This window comes from Lasioglossum baleicum, chromosome 19, assembly GCF_051020765.1.
Source record: "Lasioglossum baleicum chromosome 19, iyLasBale1, whole genome shotgun sequence".
Taxonomy (NCBI): domain Eukaryota; kingdom Metazoa; phylum Arthropoda; class Insecta; order Hymenoptera; family Halictidae; genus Lasioglossum; species Lasioglossum baleicum.
Window position 1 is genome coordinate 8603456 of NC_134947.1, and position 24834 is coordinate 8628289.

Here is a 24834-nt window from a genome sequence, read left to right on the forward strand (position 1 = left end):
CAATAAAAATAGTCCCGTTTATATTGTGTTTGGACTTATTTTACTCGGAAGAATCTCGAGTGTTCATTGGCACTATAATTACAATACATAGATAAGACGACAATTACTGAAAATAAAATTTTTCAGTCGCCGCATTGCAGACTTTCCTTACATTGTATGTATTCCGTTGTCCGTAGACCGTCATTTATTTCAAAATATCGTGTTGGTTCTTAAGAAAACTGATGCCAGAGTTCAGTTTCGGCTTTGTGTTTGTTGAAATCAGTCGTGTCAAGCATTTCAAATCTGCATTGCTACGTATAAAACTTCATAAAAAACATTTATAGTTATTTATAGTATTTTAGTTGTTGTGTATATAATATACGTATTTTAGTAGTGTATTCTATCTGAATAGTGTACACATATATATTAGCATTGTAAATAGTGTAATAGTGTAGTGTGTGAATAAATTATTATTTTGTTACAAAAGGTATTTTTTGTATTAAATATACTATAAACGAGAGACTAACATTAAAAAACACATAAAATAATTTATACAGAATAAATATACTAATATATAATAAATAACAATAATATAACATTTAATAAAATATTACATTTAAGTAAGCTGACATAATTGCGCGCTTATAGCCACGCGCCGTTTCACCGCAGCGCGCCGCGCCGTATCCCGACGAACGACCGCGCTAGTGGAAGAGCACCACTGGCGTCAACGCATGTCGGGCGAAGATATTTTGCTTTCTGGTTCGGTAAAAACGTCGACCATGCAAACTTCACAGGGGGGTTTCTCAAGATAAAAGTCTGCTCTTTCGCGTGGTATAGTTCAATTTTTCGCTGGACCCTTATTTTTTGAGATAAATTCGAAAATATCCGCAAAAATTGGTGCAAAAGTGGTGCATCTCCGTCTTTAATCATTGTTTAAACATGTTTAAACAATCATAATGTATTAATATTGGATATCACTGTATTCGGGAAAGTCTACAGAATCTTTTGCTGTAAACAACAATTCAATATCTTTTATAATAACATCGCAATATTTGTTTAAAGTTGAAAAATATGTTTTTTTTTCAAAGCCATGATTTTCAAAAACTGGACGTATAGGGAAAAAATTAAAACCAGATTCAGAATCAGCGCAAAAAACTCTATAAGAAGGACCCAACAGTATATTGAAATCACAAAAAAAGTTGAAATTTGTTGGACAGTGTAATCTATTGAATTTTCGGTAATTATACAGAAAAGTACTGCCCACTCCGATTTTGATAAAATTTAAATATGTTATAGATATTGACATTTTGAACAACTTTTTCCTTTTCCAATATAGGGGGGTCGCTTTTAGTTTTCGAGATGTTTGCAAAAAACTATCGCGAACACTGTATTGAATTTTGCGTATTCCTGCACGCTCCGCTGCAACGTAAACCTGTTTCGGTGCGGCGTTTGTTTACATTTTGACTCTGTAGACATGAGGTAGAAAACGGGAGGGTGGAACAGCCGGCCTGATACCACACACACCCACCCAGTGCTTAACACGCTCCCAGTGTTTCTAAATAGAAGGTTTCCGTTAAGAAATTAACGTTTGCGCAAATTTTCAATATTATATTCGTAATCAGCACGTGAAAATACGTATGTAAGAATCTAGAGTATAATTTAGAAACAGTGGGTGTGTGTGGTGTCAAGCTGGCCCTTTCCGCCCCCCTGTTTTCTCTCTCATCTCTACAGCGTCAAAATGTAAACAAACGTCGCACCGAAACAGACTTACGTTGCAGCGCAGCGTGCAGGAATACAAAAAATTCAATACGGTATTAGCGATAGTTTTTTGCAAATATCTCGAAAACTAAAAGCGACCCCCCTTATATTGGAAAAGGAAAAAGCTGTTCAGAATGTGTTGCTGCATAACATATTTAAATTTCATCAAAATCGGAGTGGGCAGTACTTTTCTGTATAATTACCGAATTTTCTGTATTCTCCTGCACGCTCTACGGCAGGCATGCACAGGTGGACGATTTGGGAGCAGGAGCAATCGACCCTGCTCCTGAGCAGGGGTCGGAGCAGTGACCTTGCTTGGACGTGTGGAAGGGGAACCCACCAATTGTAAACGGAGCACGAGAGAAGACGAGAAAAAGAGCGTATGAGAGTGGGGGCGGCGTCTACGTTGTTGTAGTCTGACCACTCCGGCGCGCTCTGCACTTCCCCACGCCCCTCCCACTCGTCTTCTCTCGTGCTTTGTTTACAAGTCACGCTTACAAGGGAACATATTCAGATGCGAAATTCGGATTTTGATAACACTTTGGGAGTTTATAGTTCTTTGAAAAATATTTGACACGTATTTTTTTTTATCGGCAACCATCCACTTTGAAGGGGTGAAAACAGCCCTCAAAATTGGGGGTCAAAACCATACTTTTTGAGATATCTCGGAAACCGGAGGTCGAAAAAATTTGAACTTTTTAAAATTGTGTGTTTTTCAATGGGCAATGTAGTCGCGCAAGAGAATTTTAACAAAAGTTTTTTGTTTAAACAATATATTAAAAATTTGATTTCTTTTTGTAGTTTCTCTTATTTATTATTAGTTAATTTTAATGTCAACTTGGGTGCGTGATCGTTGATCCAAAATAGGGGATACATGTTTCAGGATTTTCTTTTTTTTTGCCATTTAACAATAATTATGCATAATGGAATATAGTCTTGCACCTAGCGTGTGGGGGAATTCTGGCTTGTTTTATCGAAATATAAGCATTTAGTGTAAACGTATATAGTATTTTAAACAATACCACTGGATTACATGTCGTTTATTGTTTTATCAGCAACTAAAGAAGGTGGCGCAGGTACCAGCGTGACGCGGGGCTAATTACCGCGGCGGAGTAAGGGTGCCGACTGGTATGTATAGCCAATTCTCCTGCAAATTTCTCCGGTTGTTATTTGTTTCCTTGTTATTATTGCTGTGATATGTTTCCATCAAAATGTTTATAATGTTCATCAAACTATTTGAAGGATCCACAGTGTATTTGAAAAGGCTCCAGGTATATTTTGACCGAAAGCCCAACGACCGCAGAAATTCGCAGACGAATTGGCTATACATACAAGTCGGTACCCTTACTCCGCCGCGGTAATTAGCACCGCGTCACGCTGGTACCTGCTCCACCTTCTTTAGTTGCTGATAAAACAATAAACGACATGTAATCCAGTGGTATTGTTTAAAATATTATATACGTTTACACTAAATGCTTATATTTCGATAAAACAAGCCAGAATTCCCCCACACGCCAGGTGCGAGACCATATTCCATTATGCATAATTATTGTTAAATGGCAAAAAAAAAGAAAATCCTGAAACATGTATCCCCTATTTTGGATCAAAGATCACGCAGCCAAGTTTACATTAAAATTAACTAATAATAAATAAGAGAAACTACAAAAAGAATTCAAATTTTTAATATATTGTTTAAACAAAAAACTTTTGTTAAAATTCTCTTGCGCGACTACATTGCCCATTGAAAAACACACAATTTTAAAAAGTTCAAATTTTTTCGACCTCCGGTTTCCGGGATATCTCAAAAAGTATGGTTTTGACCCCCAACTTTGAGGGCTGTTTTCACCCCTTCAAAGTGGATGGTTGCCGATAAAAAAAATACGTGTCAAATATTTTTCAAAGAACTATAAACTCCCAAAGTTTTATCAAAATCCGAATTTCGCATCTGAATATGTTCCCTTGTTAGTGGGTTCCCCTTCCATACGTCCGATCTGCTCTGAGAGCATACGGGGAGCAACTTGGGAGCACGGGAGCTGCTCTGAGAGCAAAGAGCTGTGCATGCCTGCTCTACGGCAACGTAAGCCTGTCCCGGCCCACCATTTGTTTACATTTTGCTTGTAAACACGCTGCGGACATGAGAGAAAAACAGGGTCTCACTCTGATCATACATATATTGGGTGAACTTTCAGTTTTGAAAGACAACTCCTACATTTTCGTATGCGTGGTCGGGCCGGCCTGACGGCCGGCCCTCTCCGCACCCACCACCTAACCCTAACTAATTCTGATCTCATGATTTTTCCATTACCAGTTCAAATTCTGTATGACGGCTATATAGAATGAAAAGATTATGCCATCAGAATTAATTAGGGTTAGGTGGTGGGGGGGGGGGGGGGGGTCTTTCAAAACTGAAAGCTCACCCTATAGTATATGTATGGTCAGAGAGTGAGACCCTGTTTTTTCTCTCATCTCCGCAGCGTATTTACAAGCAAAATGTAAACAAATGGTGGGCTGGGACAGGCTTACGTTGCCGCAGAGCGTGCAGAAATACGGAAAATTCAATACAGTATTAGCGATAGTTCTTCGCAAATATCTCCAAAACTAAAATCGAGCGGCGCTAACATGTATAGGAAAAAGTTGTTCAGAATTATGAGTTTAACAACATACTTAAATTTCATCAAAATCGGTGAGGAAGCCCTGAAAGTAAATAATTACCAAAAATACACAAATTTGGTCCTAGGAGTTTTTGCATTTTGGTTCACAGATGGCGCCGTAATGGGCAAAAATTAAAATGGGTAAAAAATAGTTGAAAATTGGGGATATCTCGAGAAATACACATCAAGGTCAGAAAAATAAAAGTAGACGGATGTATTTGATATTTTTAAAAATGCTATTCAATAACACCACAATTGACCCCCCCCCCCCGCCTCACCTCATGAGGGTGGGTCAGGGAATTATTTCAAAATCTTACACATACATAGGTTAGTACTTTTTTATAACGAATGTCCAGCTGCATCGATTGTTGTATTAAAAAATACCTCATTCTATTTAAACAAATGAACGTTTGTCTTCATATTTCTAAAAAAAAATTACATAAAAACAAAAATTTTTTAGGTATCGTATGAGCCCCATTTTACTATTCCACTTTGTCCTTCAGACATTTGACGTATCTCTAAAAACAAGAAAGATATTTCAGGTGGCAACGTTAGGTGACTCACCCTGTATAGGGTGAGCAATATGTACGTACATCCTATTGTGTTATTTGAAATATACAAATACATCAAATGTGTTACCATTTTGTCCGGCAGTGTATCATCTCTCTTCACACCCTGTACAGGGTGTCACGAAATTATATGTCACGGACACCATAGCGCGATTCTACACCCCCGATCTAGTCGAAAATGACATAAGGAACCCCCGCGAAATTGACCTTGAACAAGAAAAACAAGGTAAAAAACAAATTTTCTTTAAGATTAGAAATCTTAAATCTTAAAAGTTAACTCTTTGATATAAAAATTTAAAAAATCTTAATCCTTAATAGTATCTGTGATTTTTAGGGTAGGGTATAGATCGATCAATCAGGGATCCTTAAGTTTTGTTTTTTTTTACCTTGTTTTTCACGTTCAAGGTCAATTTTGCGTGGGTCTTCTCACGTCATTTTCGACTAAATCGGGGGTGTGTAGTTTTGTGACACCCTGTATGTACAGTATCGGTAGTACCTACGTGTTCAAGTTTGCCAAAAGGAAACCGAGGGGGGTCTTAATCGAAAAAGGATCAGGATACGAGATGCTGGAAATGGAACGGAACAGCTGCAGATGCATTTCCAATAGCAGCGGCACCATAAATTGTCATAACGTCGGCTTTAATAATCGGAAGCTACTTAATTTGTAGAACCAGGTCATGGGTGCCAGGGCAATTGCATGGGCGCGCGCGTTAGTCTGCGACCTTATTAATGTATATTACTAGCGTGCACCGGGAGAGAGAGAGAGAAAGAGAGATATAATATTGTGTTGTAACGCGAGGGAGCAGACACCAGACCACAGCAAATGCATTTTTGTTTCCAGTTAAAAATTTTTAACGAATTCGGGCATTTCCGCCGAGCCTTCCTTAATTAATCCCACCGCGCCGCGCGCCGTGATTTACATTAACGAGGGAAGTCGAAGAATATTTTTAATCCCACGCGCGGGGGGGGGCCGTGCATGGCGCGCGTATTTAACACAGCATAAACGTTTATGAGTTATTCTTCAGCTACATCTACGTTTCTCCGCCAATTAATGAATTTTTATAAATATTTTTCATTAATCCCGCGAGACAAGCTCAGGTAAAAGTTGCTTTGCGAAAGCTTCGGCTTATCGTATTATTGTTATTGCCTGGTCTGCGTTCTGCAACGATTGCAGTACAGAGGATTTTTCAACAGGGTGGTACATCGGATATTACCACCTCGATTTTCGCCATTGTTATTATTCATAGCGAAGAATGGTTATACAGTAAATCCTCTATAGACGCGACAGCCTAGGGGGGATTTGGTCGCATCTATCGTATAGGGTAGCTATTTTTTATCTCCAAAGGCCGAGCCTTTAATCATCAATTAAACCATCATCGTCAATTAAACCACTAAATACAGTTGAAATTATATCGTGTTTGGTATCATTTTGCATTAGAAAATTGCCACGAATATGTTGGTGAAAGTCCCATAAGAAAAATAATGAAAAATAAGGAAGATTAAATATTGGTGTTACATTGTGATGACGCACGGGCGTTTGAACTGTGCCGGCGTCTGCGACTCTCCGCGTCGCGTTAGTAGTGGTTCATTAACATTTATTCAGAGCCATTTCCAAATATTACCCGAGGCCATGAAGAAACTGGAAACAATAGGATTACCTCTAACGGAATCTATAGATTTGGTAACTGTAGTTACAGAAAATTTAAAAATTATACCCGGTGATTATGGAGAGAAAAGGTTATGTACACATAAAATGGAATCTGTATTAAAACAAAATATACACTTTAATGTATTATTAAAAATAAGCAATATTGTGAAGGGTGAACACGTTGAAGGACCACGAGAGGTTCTGGCACATCATTGGGGTAAATTTAAATATGCCCCTGTAACATCATGTGATGTAGAACGTTCTTTTTCAGCGTATAAATTAATTTTAACAGACAAGAGGCATCAATTTACAATCGACACTGTAGAAAAAACTATTGTTCTATATTGTAATTTAAATTATAATAAATAAAACAATAAAATAATTACTATTTTACAGATCCGTACATGCATTCCCTATACATACAGGGTGGTCCACGCAACTTGCACACCTATAATGACTTCCAAAGTATGCGTTGCACGAAAAAGTTTTGTATACAAAAGTTGCATGGTCTGAAGGGGTACATTATGTAGTGTATTTATTTTTTTTACAGACGGACGCGTAGAGAGCATATGAAGGTTAACTTCATTCTTTTAAATGGAATGAGGTATTTTTTAATACATCAATTGATGCAGCTGGACATTCGTTATAAAAAGGTACTCACCTATGTATGTCGAAAAGTTAGTAGTTCAGGAGATATTTCAATTTAAATAACTCTAAAATACCATTACTGTCGTACTGAGACGTTACACAAGTAAGTAAACGTTAACATCAATTTCAATTTCAACGTCAATTTTTCAATTTCAACTTCAACTTCAATATCAATTCTTCAACTTCATTTTCAACTTCAATTTTTCAATTTCAACTTTAATTTCAACTTCAATTTCAACTCTTCCATTTCAACTTCAATTTCTATTCTTCCATTTCAACTTGAATATCAATTCTTCAACTTCATTTTCAACTTCAATTTTTCAATTTCAACTATAATTTCAACTTCAATTTCAACTCTTCCATTTCAACTTCAATTTCTATTCTTCCATTTCAACTTCAATTTCTACTCTTCCATTTCAATCTCAATTTGAAATGGAAAAATTGATGTTGAAATTGGAATTGAAGTGTTGAAATTAACGAATTGAAATTGAAAAATTGAAGTTGAAATTGAAAAATTGACGTTGAACATGAAAATTGGCGTTGAACTTGAAAAATTGAAATTGACGAGTGGGAATTGAAATTGAAGTTGAAGGGTTGATATTGAAATTGAAATTGAAGAGTTTTAATTAACGAATTGAAATTGAAAAATTGAAGTTGAAATTGAAAAATTGACGTTGAAATTGAAAAAATGAAATTGAAGAGTTGAGTTTAGTGTTTACTTACTTGTGTAACGTCTTAGTACGACAGTAATGGTATTTTAAAGTTATTTAAATTGAAATGTCTCCGGAACTACTAACTTTTCGACATACATAGGTTAGTACTTTTTTATAACGAATGTCCAGCTGCATCGATTGATGTATTAAAAAATACCTCATTCCGTTTAAAGAAATGAAGGTGACCTTCATATGTCCTTATACGCGTCCACCTGTAAAAAAAATAAATACACTACACAATGTATCCCTTCAGACCATGCAACTTCTGTATACAAAACTTTTTCGTGCAACGCATACTTTGGAAGTTATTATAGATGTGCAAGTTGCGTGGACCACCCTGTATTTTGCATATATTTTGCATATCTCGACATATTATAAATATATAAAGATCCGCAGTCTAGTCATCACAGTTTGGATATTTATGTATTCATTTTTCTTATAAATGCATAAAATCCGCAGTTATACAGGGTGTCCCAAAATTCCTTCAACAGCCGGGAATGGGAGGTTCCTGAGATCATTTGAAACAATATTTTCCTTTGCAAAAATGTTACACGCGGCTTTGTTTAGGAGCAGGGACTGAAACGGTTCTGGAAATAACAGTTTCAAACTGTTATACATCGGTTCTGATCGAAACAGTTATGAAGAACCGAAATGATGTTATAACTGTTACGAGAATATCGGTTCTGGTTACGGTTCTGGTTACTTATATCGGTTACGGTTACGGTTCTGGAGTAGGGATGCCGATTATTAATCGATTATTTAAAAAATCGATCATTTTCATAAAATAAATCGATTTTTAGAATCGATTCTTCAATATCCGATTTTTACAAATAATCGATTCTAAAATTGTATAAATAATCGATTTTTATGGCAAATTGTATGACTGTACGTGGAGACCGTGGAGTGTTTATGCGGAGACTGTATAAAGAGAATAAGAGATCCAACTAGCATCAAAAGTAACTATATAAGTGTTCCTAAAACACGAAAATTCTACTGCACATAATGATTCTAACGAAACTCGTTCATTGGTTAATTCTCTACTCGTACTCGGCCGACCACGCGACCATTGGTTGACGCGCAAAAATGTTCTTAACATCATTGCCCTTCGAAGATTGGTTATTATTAGACTGAATCTTTATGCAAAATAAAAATTTTCTACACCGGTAGCAAGAAATAGAAACTAAATTGAATGTTACCTCTTCCCGTAATGATCTTAATATATGTATAGAGGAGAAATTATATATTGATATCTTCAATTTTTTAAATTTTTGAACTTCTTCGATTTTCATATACTCAATTTTGCTATAAATGCATAAAGATCCGCAATATAATAATTATTATTACTTTATTTCTTTAATAAAAATGTCCAACAAAATTTTGATCTTCGTTTTTTTATCATTTTTAGACATTTCTAAAAAAAAATCGATTATTCAAAACATCGATTATTTGGAAACGATTTTTTAGTGGATCGATTCTTAAGCTTCGATTATAATCGATTCAGAAAAATCGATCTTTTTGAAAATAATCGGCATCCCTATTCTGGAGAAACGATATTATTTCGGTTCTATAACTGTTATTTTTCGGTTCTGGATTTCGGTTCTGGATTTCGGTTCCGGATTTCGGTTCCGGATTTCGGTTCTATCATTCTGTATTCTGTATTGTGTTCAGTTAGTTCGGTCTTATATATTTATTATGCAAGTAGATATTTTTCGTTATTTATAATTTAAACAATCTTTAAATAAATAAATTTTTATAATTTATTCCTATATTCGTTATTTAAATTGTTATTTCAATCATTTATTGATAAAAGAATTGTTTAAACAAATTTTTATAATTTGTTTCTATATTCGTTATTTGAATTGTTATTTCAATCATTTATTGATAAAAGAATTGTTTAAACAAATTTTTATAATTTGTTTCTATATTCGTTACTTAAATTGTTATTTCAATAATTTATTGTTAAAATAATTGTTTAAACAAATTTTTATAATTTGTTTCTATATTCGTTATTTGAATTGTTATTTCAATAATTTATTGTTAAAATAATTGTTTAAACAAATTTTTATAATTTGTACAAACTTTTATAATTTGTTTCTATTATTCGTTATTTGAATTGTTATTTCAATAATTTATTGTTAAAATAATTGTTGAAACAAATTATAAAAATCTGTACACAAAATTATTGAAATTCGATAAATTATTGAAATAACAATTTAAGTAACGAAAACAGAAACAAATTATAAAAATTTGTACAAATTATAAAAATTTGTTTAAACAATTATTTTATCAATAAATGATTGAAATAACAATTCAAATAACGAATATAGAAACAAATTATAAAAATTTGTTTAAACAATTATTTTAACAATAAATTATTGAAATAACAATTTAAGTAACGAATATAGAAACAAATTATAAAAATTTGTTTAAACAATTCTTTTATCAATAAATGATTGAAAGAACAATTTAAATAACGAATATAGGAATAAATTATAAAAATTTATTTATTTAAAGATTGTTTAAATTATAAATAACGAAAAATATCTACTTACATAATAAATATATAAGACCGAACTGACCGAACACAATACAGAATACAGAATGATAGAACCGAAATCCGGAACCGAAGTCCAGAACCGAATTCCAGAACCGAAAAACAACAGTTACAGAACCGAAATAATATCGGTTCTCCAGAACCGTAACCGTAACCGATATAAGCCAGAACTGATATTCTCGTAACAGTTATAACATCATTTCGGTTCTTCATAACTGTTTCGAGAACCGGAACCGATATCATAACAGTGTTCAGTCCCTGTTTACGAGTTATTAACGAAAAACACGGACCAATCACGAGTTGGCACAGTATACTCTATCCAAGGAGAGAACAGTACCGTGTGAAGACCAGTTTTCGTTCGTCGCTGCGCATCTTCGCCCTAATTGGTTCAAGAAAGTGGGGAGTGAGAGATGATAGGCTCGCTGCGCCCCACCATCTTCCAAGCTGCGCGTAACGGTACTGTTCTTTCGTTGGATATACATTAGTCATGGCGCGTCAACTGTCTATTGGCCGGCTGTGCCAACTCGCGTCTAGGTCGCGCTCTGATTGGTCCGTGTTTTTCGTTAATAACTCCTAAACAAAGCCGCGGATAACATTTTTGCAAAGGAAAATATTATTTGTAATGATCTCAGGAATCTCCCATTTCCGGCTGTTGAAGGAATTTTGGGACACCCTGTATTATGTCAGTGATATAATTTACCATTTCCGCGCCACTGTTCTACTTTCCCCGGAAGTGCATTTTTAGGGTGTTTCGAGGACTCCCGCCGGCTGTGCGAGGGAATCGATTGGGCAGTTCTCTCTCTCTCTCTCTCTCTCTCTCTCTCTGGCAAGCATCTCCTTTGATTAGATCCGGCCCTCGGCGTGCCTCTGCGTTCCTCGTCGCGTCGTTCACAGTCACAGGCCTGATCCGAGCGAAGAGTATCCCAGCGTATACAATGCGATGTCCGTACGCATCGGTGGCAACGCGGCCGATTGCATTTGCGGTGGGAAGCGGGCCGTATGTAGGCCATGGGACACAGCGAGTCCTTGTCCCTCTCTCGTACGATACTCGCCCTCGTGTCCCCCAATGTTCCTCTGTTCCCCGCGCCCCCAGCGTCGCCCAGCACCCTCGACAGAACCCCGCCGGGTATATTAGGGTGGTCAAAGTTGAGCTTCGCAGCGGCTAGAGATACGCTCGTTTCTGCGCGCCTCCCATCCGGTCGAATTTACGATTCAACTTCCGCGGTTTCGCGCCATTAAAAGCTGCTTTCACTGACGGAACTCGGGGGATCCCGATGGCCCGGACACGATACCGGCACGATTTATTATACCACCCCACCCCCGCTTTCGTCGCATGCTAACCCTCAAGAATTATGCAATTATCTGCAGCACGATATACATACCAAATAGGATTAGATAGAGGCGAAGGTGCTGTAGCTCTCTTTTACAGCGCCAACTAGTATCTCAGGAACCGAACTATACGTTTGAGTTCTATTCAACCCTTCTTATATTTTTCTTGTACACGCTGACTGAAATATGTACGCCATTTGTAATCAAATCGCTGTGAGTGGTTCATTGTTTCCTATATTTCCAAGTATTTTTGGTTTTGTGTTTTCGAAATTAGACAAAAATGCCTATACATTGCTGCATTTACAAGCAAAAAGTGGAGCATACCCAAAGAGTCACATATGTAAGTTGTGTCAATATGTATAAGTTGCTGTAAATATGTACATATGTATATACATATGTATACGTATATTTCTTTTGAGAATAAATGTAAATGTACTTTTCAATTGTATTTTATATTCTTCCCTCCTAACTATATAACATGTATGTATATGAATTAATGTTTTAAAATTTTTTAAATTGTATAGTCAGAAAAAAATTTAGTCTTAGAGTTTAATGTAGAGCGAACCGCAAAATGAGGTATTGAGGAGGGGACTGTTTTCGGGGTGCGGAACAAGGGGATAAATGAATAGTTCGGTTCCTGACGCGTGCTTTAGTATATCAAGCAGTAGAATCGGTAAGTCATGGTCAGACGCATCAGAGCATTCCGATCGAAACGATTTTCTTTCTTCTTTGGATAATATCTCATTAACTATTAGGTTTCGGACACTTTTATACTCAGAATTCGATACTCTATCGATCTGTGGTATAAAAAATAGGACATTCTATTTAAAAATGTTGATGTACACAGACGATATACACGAACAGATACACGGACAGCCCTAGCACACGAAGTTCTTTCCGTCTACCTGTATTTTATTGCAGATTAGGATGGACCTAAGCTATACTTGACGAAAAATTTTTATCGAGATACAAAGCACGACGCCCCCCAGAATGGTTCTCTTTGGTGAGAAAAAAATTTGGGCAAAGTTTGAGATCGATCGAAAAAAAGGATCACGTACGTGGCGCATTTAAATTGAAAATATTGAAAATTTTGAAATTCATCGTAACTATAAAGTATTATATATCGTTGGATTTGTAATTTTTTTAAAAATAAGAATATGGAAAAATTATATGACCTTAATTAAAAAAAAAATAACGATGACCTTGAAATTTCGAAAATTTGATTTTAAAAAACAAATTTTTTTGTGCCATTATATTTACCATATTGAACAGTGCAACTTTTTCCTCTGACATTTTTTCGTATAACCACAAATAACAGAGATATGTAATTTTGTATTGTACTATTGTACTATACATGTGAATGAATATTTTGAATATATTCTACAGAATAGAGTAATAAGGAACTATTTCTTATATTCTAATGTAAGACTATCCGCTTTTAGGATGGGAAGGACAGAGCGGGTCACCAAATTATACGCCGATCAACGGTGAAGCCGCTCGCCAAGAATGCATTTTATTAAATGAACAGACAAACAAAACAAAACCTAGAGAGAGAATCCAAACTTGACAACAGTCACTGGAAGAACGGGTCCTCAGACCCGAAGTGGCTGTAAGGACCCGCGCTGCCAGCGTATTTTATGACGCTACCCCTCTGGGTTTTTCCTGAGAGGGAGGTAGCTGTGTGGTTCGCCTGTGCTGCGGACCCTCGACGTTCGATTTACATGTTTTTCGTTATTATCGTTTTCGTTGCGTCAGGATATTGCTGGCGGTAATCTTTTACCATTTGCAGTACCAAGTGCTTTTCTTCTTCATTGCGAGCTAAAATTTGATTATAATCCTGCATTAGCTTAACGGCTCTTTCTGCCGAATCATTGACCACAGGTAAAGCCTTAACTATATCTAAACCTAGTTTGTAGGATTCTTCATCTTGCCAAACTATTGGATCTTTTTTTAAAAATTCTGTCAATATATTAAATCTACTAAAAAATTTTCGACTTTCGTCTGATATAAAACCTGAAATGTCCTCTTGCATGTGATCGGCCACATTAGTTGGTAAAATGACAAATTTTTTATAATAATCGCCGCTACTAAAAGATCACTAATTGATCAAGAAACTCTTGTTCCTGTTGATCTTGTATCTGGGATCGTCGTTTACAACTCTTTTGTAAGACCTTCCACTTGTGGTATAATGACTCCAATTTCTCGACGCAGCGACTGTTTAACTGAACTGGAATTTTGGCCTTTTCCCACAACACCTCCACTTCTTTAACAACAAGGTGTGCACTAGACCGAAGGTTCAATTTCACTTTCCGCAAATTATAAAATAGCACTCCTAAAACTTGTCGCTTCGATGGCAACTTAGCGTCAATTATCTGATTTTCATCATGTTCTAATAAGAACAGTTTTTCGCGACTTCTACTCTCCATTGGGCTTCTCAATTTATATAGAAATTGAGTAGTCTTCCTGTATGACTACTGTAACGTCTCGCGTCTGCCAAATCTGGATTGAACGACGATGATCACGAGTCCGATTTTGTAAGTTGAGGTGATAGTTGATCAAAGACAACACTTGGGGTTGTATGTTCGCTTACTCGATACTGATGATTACAGTTCGTTAGCTCAGACAGATCTAATCGGTGGTTCTCTGATACATCTAAATCTTACTACGATGTGGATGTCGTTTGTTTGAAAAAGCGTGATGATTGGTTGATGGAGTTGAAAGTAATTGGTGGAAAAACTTGTAAGGATAGGAGTAGGAATAGGAGTGGGAGTTTAAGTACGGGTTGTTTTAAAATTTATAACGAGGGTTTACATCTGTTTCCCGGGTGTGCGCTTACGAATTTCAAGATAGGTAAAATTGTAAAAAAGTGGACTTAAGGTCCACGGGGTACATCTGGAGGTAACGTAATAAATTATATTCGGTCACAGGTAATAAATGGATATGTTTAAATATCTGTTATTTGTGGTTCTACGAAAACATGTCAGAGGAAAAAGTTGCATTGTTCAATATGGTAAATATAATGGCATAAAAAAATTTTTTTTTTAAAATCAAATTTTCAAAATTTCAAGGTCATCGTTATTTTTTTAAAAATTAAGGTCATATAATTTTTCTATATTCTTATTTAGAAAAAAATTACAAATCCAACGATATATAATACTTTATAGTTACGATGAAATTCAAAATTTTCAATTTTTCAATTTAAATGCGCCACGTGATCCTTTTATCCGATCGATCTTAAATTTTGCACAAATTTTTTTCTCACCAAAGAGAACCATTCTGGGGGGCGTCGTGAAAAAAATTCGTTGGTCAAAAAATAAGGTCCACCCTATTGCAGATCTTTCCCTTAGTATAAAAAGACCCGCTGGAGACTAAGGATGGATTTATAGTGGAGCAGCGAGGTGAGCTGTGCGGTGAAAAAAAAAGAAAAACAAAGAAAATACATATGTACTTTTTCATTAGTATGTGTCGAAATGTTGTCACGAATGTTGGTTTCTTTTCACCGCGCCGCTATCATCGATGCTCGCAGCTCCACTATAAATCCATCCTAAGTGAGTGTTACTCCGAGGTCAGCCACAGTACAGCGCGTATCACGTCACTCACGATTTGTACATTCAGTATAATAAAGTACATACAGGATGAGTCCGAAGAAACAGAATACCTAAATATCTCCGTTACTTTTCGTTCTACAAACAAACTTCTTAGGACAAAGTTACACTGTTTGAACGGCCACATGTAACGGTGTCCGGTAAAAAAATTCAAGGTTATTTTTTTACAAGATTTCAAGGTCATTGATATTTTTTTAAATTGGATGAGGCATTTTTTAATACATCAATCGATGCAGCTGGACTTTCGTTACAAAAAAGTACTAACCCATGTTTGTCGAAAAGTTAGTATAGCTCACTACATATTTCAATTTAAATAACTCTAGAACACCATTACAGTCGTCCTAAGACGTTTAGCGTTTACTTGCTAGTGTAAATTGAAGAGTTGAAATTGAAATTGAAAAATTGACGTTGAAATTGAAAAATTGAAGTTGAAAGGTTGATATTGAAATTGAAAATTAATGTTGAAATTGAAAAATTGTCGTTGAAATTGAAAAATTGACGTTGAAAATGAAAAATTGAAACTGAAATTTAAAAATTGACGTTGAAATTGAAAAATTGAAATTGAAGTGTTGAAATAGAAATATTGAAGTTAAAATGGAAGAGTAAAAATTGAAGTTGAAATGCGAGAGTTAAAATTGAAGTTGAAATGGAAAAGTAGAAATTGAAAACGAAGTTGAAGAGTTGATATTGAAATTGAAGTTGAAATGGAAAAATTGATGTTGAAATTGAAAAATTGATGTTGAAATTGAAGAGTTGAAATTAACGAAGTGAAATTGAAAAATTGAAGTTGAAATGGAAGAGTAGAAATTGAAGTTGAAATAGAAGAGATTGAAATTGTAAAATTGACATTGAAATTGAAAAATTGAAATTGAAGCTGAAGGGTTGATATTGAAATTGAAGTTGATATTAACGAAATGAAATTGAAAAATTGAAGTTGAAATGGAAGAGTAGAAATTGAAGTTGAAATGGGAGAGTTAAAATGGAAGTTGAAGTTAAAGTTGAAATGGAAAAATTGAAATTGAAAACGAAGTTGAAGAGTTGATATTGAAATTGAAAAATTGAAGTTGAAGGGTTGATATTGAAATTGAAAAATTGACGTTAAAATTGAAGAGTTGAAATTAACGAAGTGGAATTGAAAAATTGAAGAGTTGAAATTGAAAAATTGAAGTTGAAGGGTGGATATTGAAATTGAAGTTGAACTTGAAGTTGAAATTGAAGAGTTGAAATTAACGAATTGAAGTTGAAATTGAAAAACTGAAATTGAAGAGTTGTAATTGACGAGTTGAAATTGAAATTGAAGTTGAAGGGTCGATATTGAAACTGAAGTTGAAATTAAAGTTGAAGGGTTGATATTGAAGTTGAAGTTGATATTAACGAAATGAAATTGAAAAGTTGAAGTTGAAATGGAAGAGTTGAAATTGAAGTTTAAATGGGAGAGTTGAAATTAAAGTTGAAATGGAGAAATTTGATATTGAAATTGAAGTTAAAATTGAAAAATTGACATTGAAATTGAAAAATTGATGTTAGCGTTTACTTACTTGTGTAACGTCTTAGTATGATGGTGTTTTAGAGTTATTTAAATTGAAATATCTCCTGAAGTACTAACTTTTCGACATACATAGGCTAGTACTATTTTATAACGAATGTCCAGTTGCATTGATTGATGTATTAAAAAATACCTCATTCCGTTTAAAAAAATATCGATGACCTTGAAATCTTATAAAGAAATGACCTCGAAAATTTTTCCCCCTACACCATTACATATGGCCCTTCAAATAGTGCAACTTCGTCCTAAGAAGTTTTTTTGTGCAACGAAAAGTAACGGAGATATTTATGTGTTCTGTTTCTGCGGCCTCACCCTTTATACACGGTGTCCCAAAATTCCTGCACATGAAAGCATCATTATAATTTCAATAATTGTACGAGTAAAATGAAAAACCATAAACCGGTCATGGCTGACTGGCGGTGGTAGGTTTAATGTTAAAGGTTTAACTGAATATGTTGAAGGGTTGATATTGAAAATTGAAGTTGAAGGGTTGATATTGAAATTAAAGTTGAAATTGAAAAATAGACTGAAATTAACGAATTAAAATTGAAAAATTGATGTTGAAATTGAAAAATTGAAATTGAAAAGTTGAAATTGAAAAATTGAAGTTGAAGGGTTGATATTGAAATTGATGTTAGCGTTTATACTTACTTGTGTAACGTCTTTGTACGACAGTAATGGTGTCTTAGAGTCATTTAAATTGAAATATCTCGGGAACTACTAAATATTCGACATACATAGGTTAGTACTTTTTTTATAACGAATGTCCAGTTGCATCGATTGATGTATTAAAAACTTGCTCATTCCATTAAAAAAAATATCGATGACCTTGTAATCTTATAAAAAATGACCTCCTAAATTCTTTTCCTTACACCGTTACATGTGGCCCGTCAAACAGTGTAACTTTGTCCTAAGAAGTTTTTTTGTACAACGGAAAGTAACGGAGATATTTAAGTGTTCTGTTTCTTCGGACTCACCCTGTATATGTATTTCACAAAAGATCTGTTCCTCACTTACAAATAATCAACAAAAAAAAATCTATTGATCTTCAGATCTCCTCCACCACTCCACTCTCAAGGAAATAATTAATACTACGTAATGTAGCCCGTGATACCAAACAACTTTTGTAGGAACACTTTTTTGATAACGACAACGTCTTCCGAGATATCCTGCTGATCTCACTTAAACAGGACATCCAGTTTTCATACATTACAAAGTTAATGAACTGGTTTTATCTTTTATTACTTTTACTACTTTCAAATAAGTATTTGATGTACATCCTTTCATTAAATAAAATGTTGAATTTCTTAGCAATTAATTAACATTTGATTTGACTTGTATAAAAATTTACTTTATAATGCTTTGTTCGAAAAAGGTTGAAACTGATTTGCAAAAGGGTGAAATAGATTTGCAAAATGGTGAATTTAGAGTGCAAACCCTGTATTCTTCAGTTTCGTCTCACCAATTGGTTGTCCATTGTATGCGGGACCCCTCGTATATACAATAGTTTGCCTGCGTCTGGTCCGAACTGCACAATTCAGGATGAAGTTTAACTCCTGCTACAGCTGACATTCTCCTTTGACGTTAATATTGTTTCCTATCTCTATGCTGTTCGTTAAATGAATCTTCTTGAAAATGACGTCTGGCTTCAATACATTTTATTCTACATTTTAAACTTGATCATACATTTTCGGAATTATAATCATTTTCTGAAATTCCTTTTGTGCCTTCGCGGTACATACTGTATTTCGTTCATATTCGTTCTTATAAATACATAAACTGCGCAGTCGAATTATTGAACACAATCAACCAATTAATTCTATTTCAATGGTTAAGCAGAATTATTTATAAATGAGTAAATTGTACGAAGTTCTCCATAATTAATCGGAATTAATTAAAAGCGTTTGTTCGAATAACGAATTGTACCCATAGCCATGCTGGAATTATCGGTTCGATAACGTTTTTTTTTTCTATAGCGTATTTTACAATTGAAGTCCAGATTTAGAAGATTAATTAACTGTTATTACCTCGAACAAATTTGTCCGATTGTTCCAGAGAATGATTATAGTAGAGATCGTGATTGTTAAATCCAATGAGAACAAAAGCGCAGCCAGTTTATAAGAGAAATTGCAAGATAGTCATTTTGATCATGTTGGTTTGGTAATTATTCTAGCGTTAAATCCGCGGTTTATGTCTTCCAGCTATCGCGTCAATAGAGAGCTTCTTATCGTTGACTGAGCCACAAACATCGCGTGTATCTATTCGCATAAGCGTATCATGGATGCCTTACCGGCAACCAGTTGCACACGCTTGTATGGACAGAGGAATTCCCGTGCTCTCGTCCGTGCTAAGCTGCACGCGATAACCTCCGACATGCGATCCCGAATAATCGCGATTAAACGAGGCTACCTTGTTTGATATTTGTCAGAAATGATGTTAGTCAATCCTGGGATCACGGTTCTTTAAACTTTAAACCTGTTAAGAATGTTCTGGAGGTAGGGTAACCGCACCAGTGAATGAACATGTAAGAAATTGTTCAGGAAGATATTTTATTTAAAAAAAAAATATGTGAATTAAAGGGATCTCATATATGCCAAATGGCTCCCTATAATTCATTTGTCAAAAATAAATGAACACAAATAAAATGAAATTATTATTATTTTTCTTTATTAAACGTTAAATATTGTATTGTATGTACTTTATTGATTCCCCTTAGGGTTACAATTTTCTTACATTTTCTTCGCAAACCATATTCCCTACTTTTCCCGTTTCCCGTCTTCCTAAAATATCTTCTATCCTACCTTATATCTATGCTTATAACTAAATTATCTATATATATATAGAGAGAGAGAAGCTTACTATATACAAAAGACGCTATGTACACTATTTACAATAATTTACAGATCTTAACCTATCCCTTATGCTTTAAATCTTACATACTAATCTTACATGCTAAAACGGACCTCCTCTTCCGGTTGCTTATCATTCATTCCATTCTTACCATTCTTACTCTCCATTCTTTCTCTCCATTCCTCAAATTTCCTCAACCACTCTTCCCCACCCCCTTCATCTTCTAGCACTTTCCCTATCCACTCCTGCCAGCCTTTTTCTTCATCCACTCTCATACAAACCTCCCATACATGTTCCCATGTTTCCCTCTCCCAACCACATATTCTGCATTCTTTCTCCTCTTCATCCTCCCAGTACTTCTCTTCCATCTACTCTCCCCCCACCCTTTCTTTAAATATCCCGGCAGCCCCTCCCCCTTAACCCTCCCATACCAACTATTAAAATTCGTGTTCCTAATTCTTTCCCATCTTTCTTCTCTGTGTTTTATTTTTTCCCTTCTTATTATTTCTTCACTTATGGACTCTTGCCTTTCCTCTATCAGTTTCGAAATCTCCTCTTCCGTCCACCCCCTCTCCCTAAAGAAATCCCATCTCTGTTTTTCCCATCCGTCCCTCTGCCCTCCCTTTCTATCTCTTCTTCTCAATTCCTCCCAGCATAGGCGCGCTAACTCCCCTCCCTTACCTTGCCCCAATTTACTCTCATACCCCCATGCCCTTATGCCTGCCCTCCCTCTAAGTAGTTCCCTTTCTAATTCCTCCCTTACCATGTATCCCGGCGTAAATTTACCTACTCCTAGCAGCCATCTCAAATATCTTTCTTGAAGTCTCTCTAGACCTGTCCTCTCCTTCCAGCCCCATATTTCTACCCCATAGCTTTTCACAGCCCATATTAATCTGTGGAACAGCCATAATCTCCTTCCCCAATCTTTGGAAAATCTCTTTTTTCCTATCGCCCATATTTGTCCCATAGCTGCCGCCCCTTTCCTTAACCTCTCCTCTACATGAGGTCTTTGACCCCCATCTCTTGTAATCGTGTAACCCAGATACCTGTATTCTTTTACCTCTTCTAACCTTTCCCTTTCCACCTCCAAGACATTTTTTTCCACCTCCCCCCCTCCTCTTCTGCATCTCATCACCTTGGATATTAAACGTTAAATAAAAAAATATAAAAAATACCAGTCAATGAACACTACATTCTAGTAATTGAACAATGATGGTCCAATGAATGAACAAATCACTAAATGATATTCTGCTATTTATTTAACTCTTTAATCACAAAAAATCCGCTAGAATTAATTTTCTTTGGCTCCGTTATCTTTGTTAAAACATCCTGTCTCTTGTACCAAACCGTATCTGGAATCTCTGGCCATTTCCATACCTTTCCTTTTTCACATTCTACCATTGTTGTCACTTCGTGAACACTCTGTTCATTTACTGGGCTATGAGTAATATCGTGGACCAGTGAATAGACACAACGAATTTTTAACGAACTATTCATTTTATAGCTATTTTTGTGATTTATATTCAATATTTAAACCCTCGTACATCTATATTGTTAGTAACTTTTATCTCATGTGTAAAAGAAAAGTATAAAGACTCATGTGTAAAAGAAAAGTTTTAGCTCTGTTGCACACACTCAACGCACTTAGCGAAAATAGGCCATCTTAGAAACTAATGGTAAATTGATCAATATAAACCAATATGAATACAGCTACGAAAAAAACGTCATACATTCCATTGGCCCAAGAGTCATTAAACATAACATACAAAAGCATTCATTTACTGGTGCCCGTTTATTCACTGGTGCAGTTACCCTACAATGGGAGACAAAATTGCAAGAAATTCGAAATCCATCAATATATTGCCAATGAAAACCATTCACGAGTATATTTTGCATTGAAAAAATAGATGAATTTAAAAATCTTTCGTTTAATTAGTGAATTTCATGTTATATTTATTTTCTAATCAAATTGTCTTCATATTATAAACAATTGTTAGTGGTACATACAGTCATTTGGTTCGAAAAAAGAGGTTACCTGGGAAGTTTTCCGGGAGTTTTGAGAATGGGTAATTTTATAGATTTCGATGTGCTCTTTCCGAATTTTAACTTTGCCACCTCGTACCAGTTTTTTGACAATATCTCCGTTCCGACTCATTTTACGATAAAAACATTTATATACAAAATTAAACTAGAGAAAATTTCCTACAATTTATGTAATAAAAATTTTTTTTGTAAAATCAATAGTTTTGGCGTACGAGCGCCGCAAAGTGTACTTCAACATGCGTTTTCGCTAAAAAAACTCATTTCATTTTACCATCTTATTGAGGTAGAGTAAGCGGCGCGTTTTTTTAATGCACAATTCTGAAATTTAGCGCAATCTTCTTCGCTTCGCTAAAAAAAGGCAAAAATCAAAAAATTCTTTTTTTTTAATTTTTTATTACGTAGCCCATCATACGCAACAATAACATTTGATTTTTATTACCCGCGCAACATTATCGGAGAAGCTGTTAAACAAAATTAAGAAATATTTTTATTCATGATTATTTATATCAATTATTACTAATGGCTGGACCACCGGAAGTGACACTTGCAATCCTGGAAAAAGGAGTCTACTCCCTTGTTACGGATAGAGAATACAATTCCGTTCGTTTTCTCACAGGAGTCTCTTCCAGATCGTCTCTGGCAGGAAGCGTCCTAGATAACCTTTCATATCATGGTTGATCCCTTTGATTTAGGACCGAGTTCTGAAGTGACAAAAATGAGAGTCTGGCCCTAAGCTCTAATCTCTAAGCGCGACCAAATTATGAATAGAGCATTTCATTCATTGTAGGGGTATATAAACCCTTAGATTCTTACTCTCGGGGGTTAGTACTTCAGTAGACACGTATCGCGTCACGTCGTGCTGCATTTTGGAAAGATAACTTCTAGTGAGATCGGGCTAAAGTACCTTTCAGATCAAAGTTTAACTACATAGATTCCGCTAGTTCGGTTCATAATCTATTAGGCAGTGTTGAAGTTGCTTCCGAGTCCCCCGCATTGCCAGTGCGTCAAAACCGAGCATCGTAGTTTAGGTAAATTCCTTCTTTTACATTTTATATCTTTTACTCTCATTTCCAATAGCGACACATACACGCTTGTATTACAGAATTTTATAAGTAGAATATATTTGTGTTCTTTGGTAATTAGAGCAAATTTATTGAACCTATAATTATTGTCCAAAATCCTTATATAGTAATTGAACGTTCCCACACGATACAACCTTACCGCTCGGGTTGTATCAATTAGATTATATTAGTTACGAGGCCTACTAACTATCCTAGCGACTCACAGTGGTTCCAAATCCCCAAAAGCTGGCCAAAACCCCAAAAATGAATTATGAGCTAGGACGTTTTTACCCATTGGGATGGGTACTCTAATAGTGACTCCGTAGTGGGGTAAACGGGAAAATGCTTGCATTTTTTTACCTGAGTTGCAGTCGTAGTCGAAACTTCGCTTTCGTTAGACAGGCATTTTTCACGCGCGTGAGCGTACGTACGAAATATAAGTGCAAAGTGTATAAGTTATATTGGAAGCTACTGATTTTTATACTACATAATGGATACAGTTTGTGGAGGTAAGTTCAATCGTTTTTAGTGCTGAATTGTTAATGTTAACCGGTTAAAAGTTACACGGAAGGGGAACGTAAAATTTGACGCATACATTTTAAAGATGTAGTGATAAGTTAAAACCTCCACACACCTCCAGCAAATAACTTACATAGGGTCTTAGATTATACTATTATCTTGCAAAATCTAAAATCTTAACTGCCGAGAACTGCCATTTCTCACGTACCACCATTTTATTTAACTCAGTGTAAGCATTTTATTAGCTTTCACCAAAATATCTCGGAAAGTATGAATGATACTAAAAAATGTTTCAAATAAAAATTTTACGGTCTGAAGGTACACATTTGACGATGGTATGCGTTTGACTTATTAGTGACCTTGAAACGTCCTGCGAAGGTCACGGGTCAATTTTTTAAAAAAAGGGTTATTGTTTTTATATATTCTTATAGCTGACATTCAGACAATTTCAAAACAATATAATAACATTATTTTTCGTTAATTTGTTACCGAGATATAAACGTTTTAATAAGAGAGCTAGAGAGGAAGCGACCTTTAAGGGACAGACAGGTTTAAGTAAATTAATTTATAGAAGTAATTAATTCACTTTTTAATTAATTCTTAGACAAAATGTTTCAAATATTGATTTCTATTATTTACTTTCAGGGTCTCGTGATAGCGAAATCCGATTGACGAGAAAACAGATTTTTCAAATAATTAAGTGTTATTTGAATAGTGATATTACTATAACATCTGAACACCTTCAGAATCAGATATGCGAACAGCACGGGAAATTAATTGATGTAAATCATGAAACAAAGACCGCATTAGGGATTTTAATTTCTAAAATTAAGACAAAATGCCAAAGTGTAAAGAGAACGGAAGATTTCTTTTTTAGAAAGTTTGCTACGTGGCTTAATGTATCTGTTGCATTCCGTATACCTGCAGACAGCGACAATCATGCGAACATCATTGGCCGTCCTTCTTTAGAATTTGAAACCTCCAGCGAAAGATCAAAGCGAAGAAAGACAGCAGATATTCGTGCAAATTTTTCAGATGATGCATTATCGTATGCAACTCAAATGAGTTTCCGAGCATCTTCTTGTGCTTTGTGGTCGCAATACGTACGATACACCTCGGAATGCCAATTTTTTAACAGAAGTAACAATTTTTTAACGTATGCGTTCGCCATATTGGATCCGCCATTTTGTTTTTTCGAATTTTGAGTCCAGATTTGTAATCAGCGGACCCGAAAACCATGGGATACCAATTTTTGGAAAAATTGAAGTACGTTTAGGGGTTTTGGCCAGCTTTTGGGGATATGGAACCACTGTGCGACTCCCTGATTTCGCATCAGGTTTGTTCGCGACTTACCAATTATA

The 24834-nt window shown here is 35.3% G+C and overlaps 1 protein-coding gene across 1 annotated transcript in view; it reads right to left on the reverse strand.

The window, feature by feature from the left end:
* Nucleotides 1–24834, reverse strand: part of LOC143218567 (uncharacterized) — a 362474-nt gene that overhangs the window by 188170 nt on the left and 149470 nt on the right. The gene's annotated exons all lie outside the window — the stretch shown is intronic.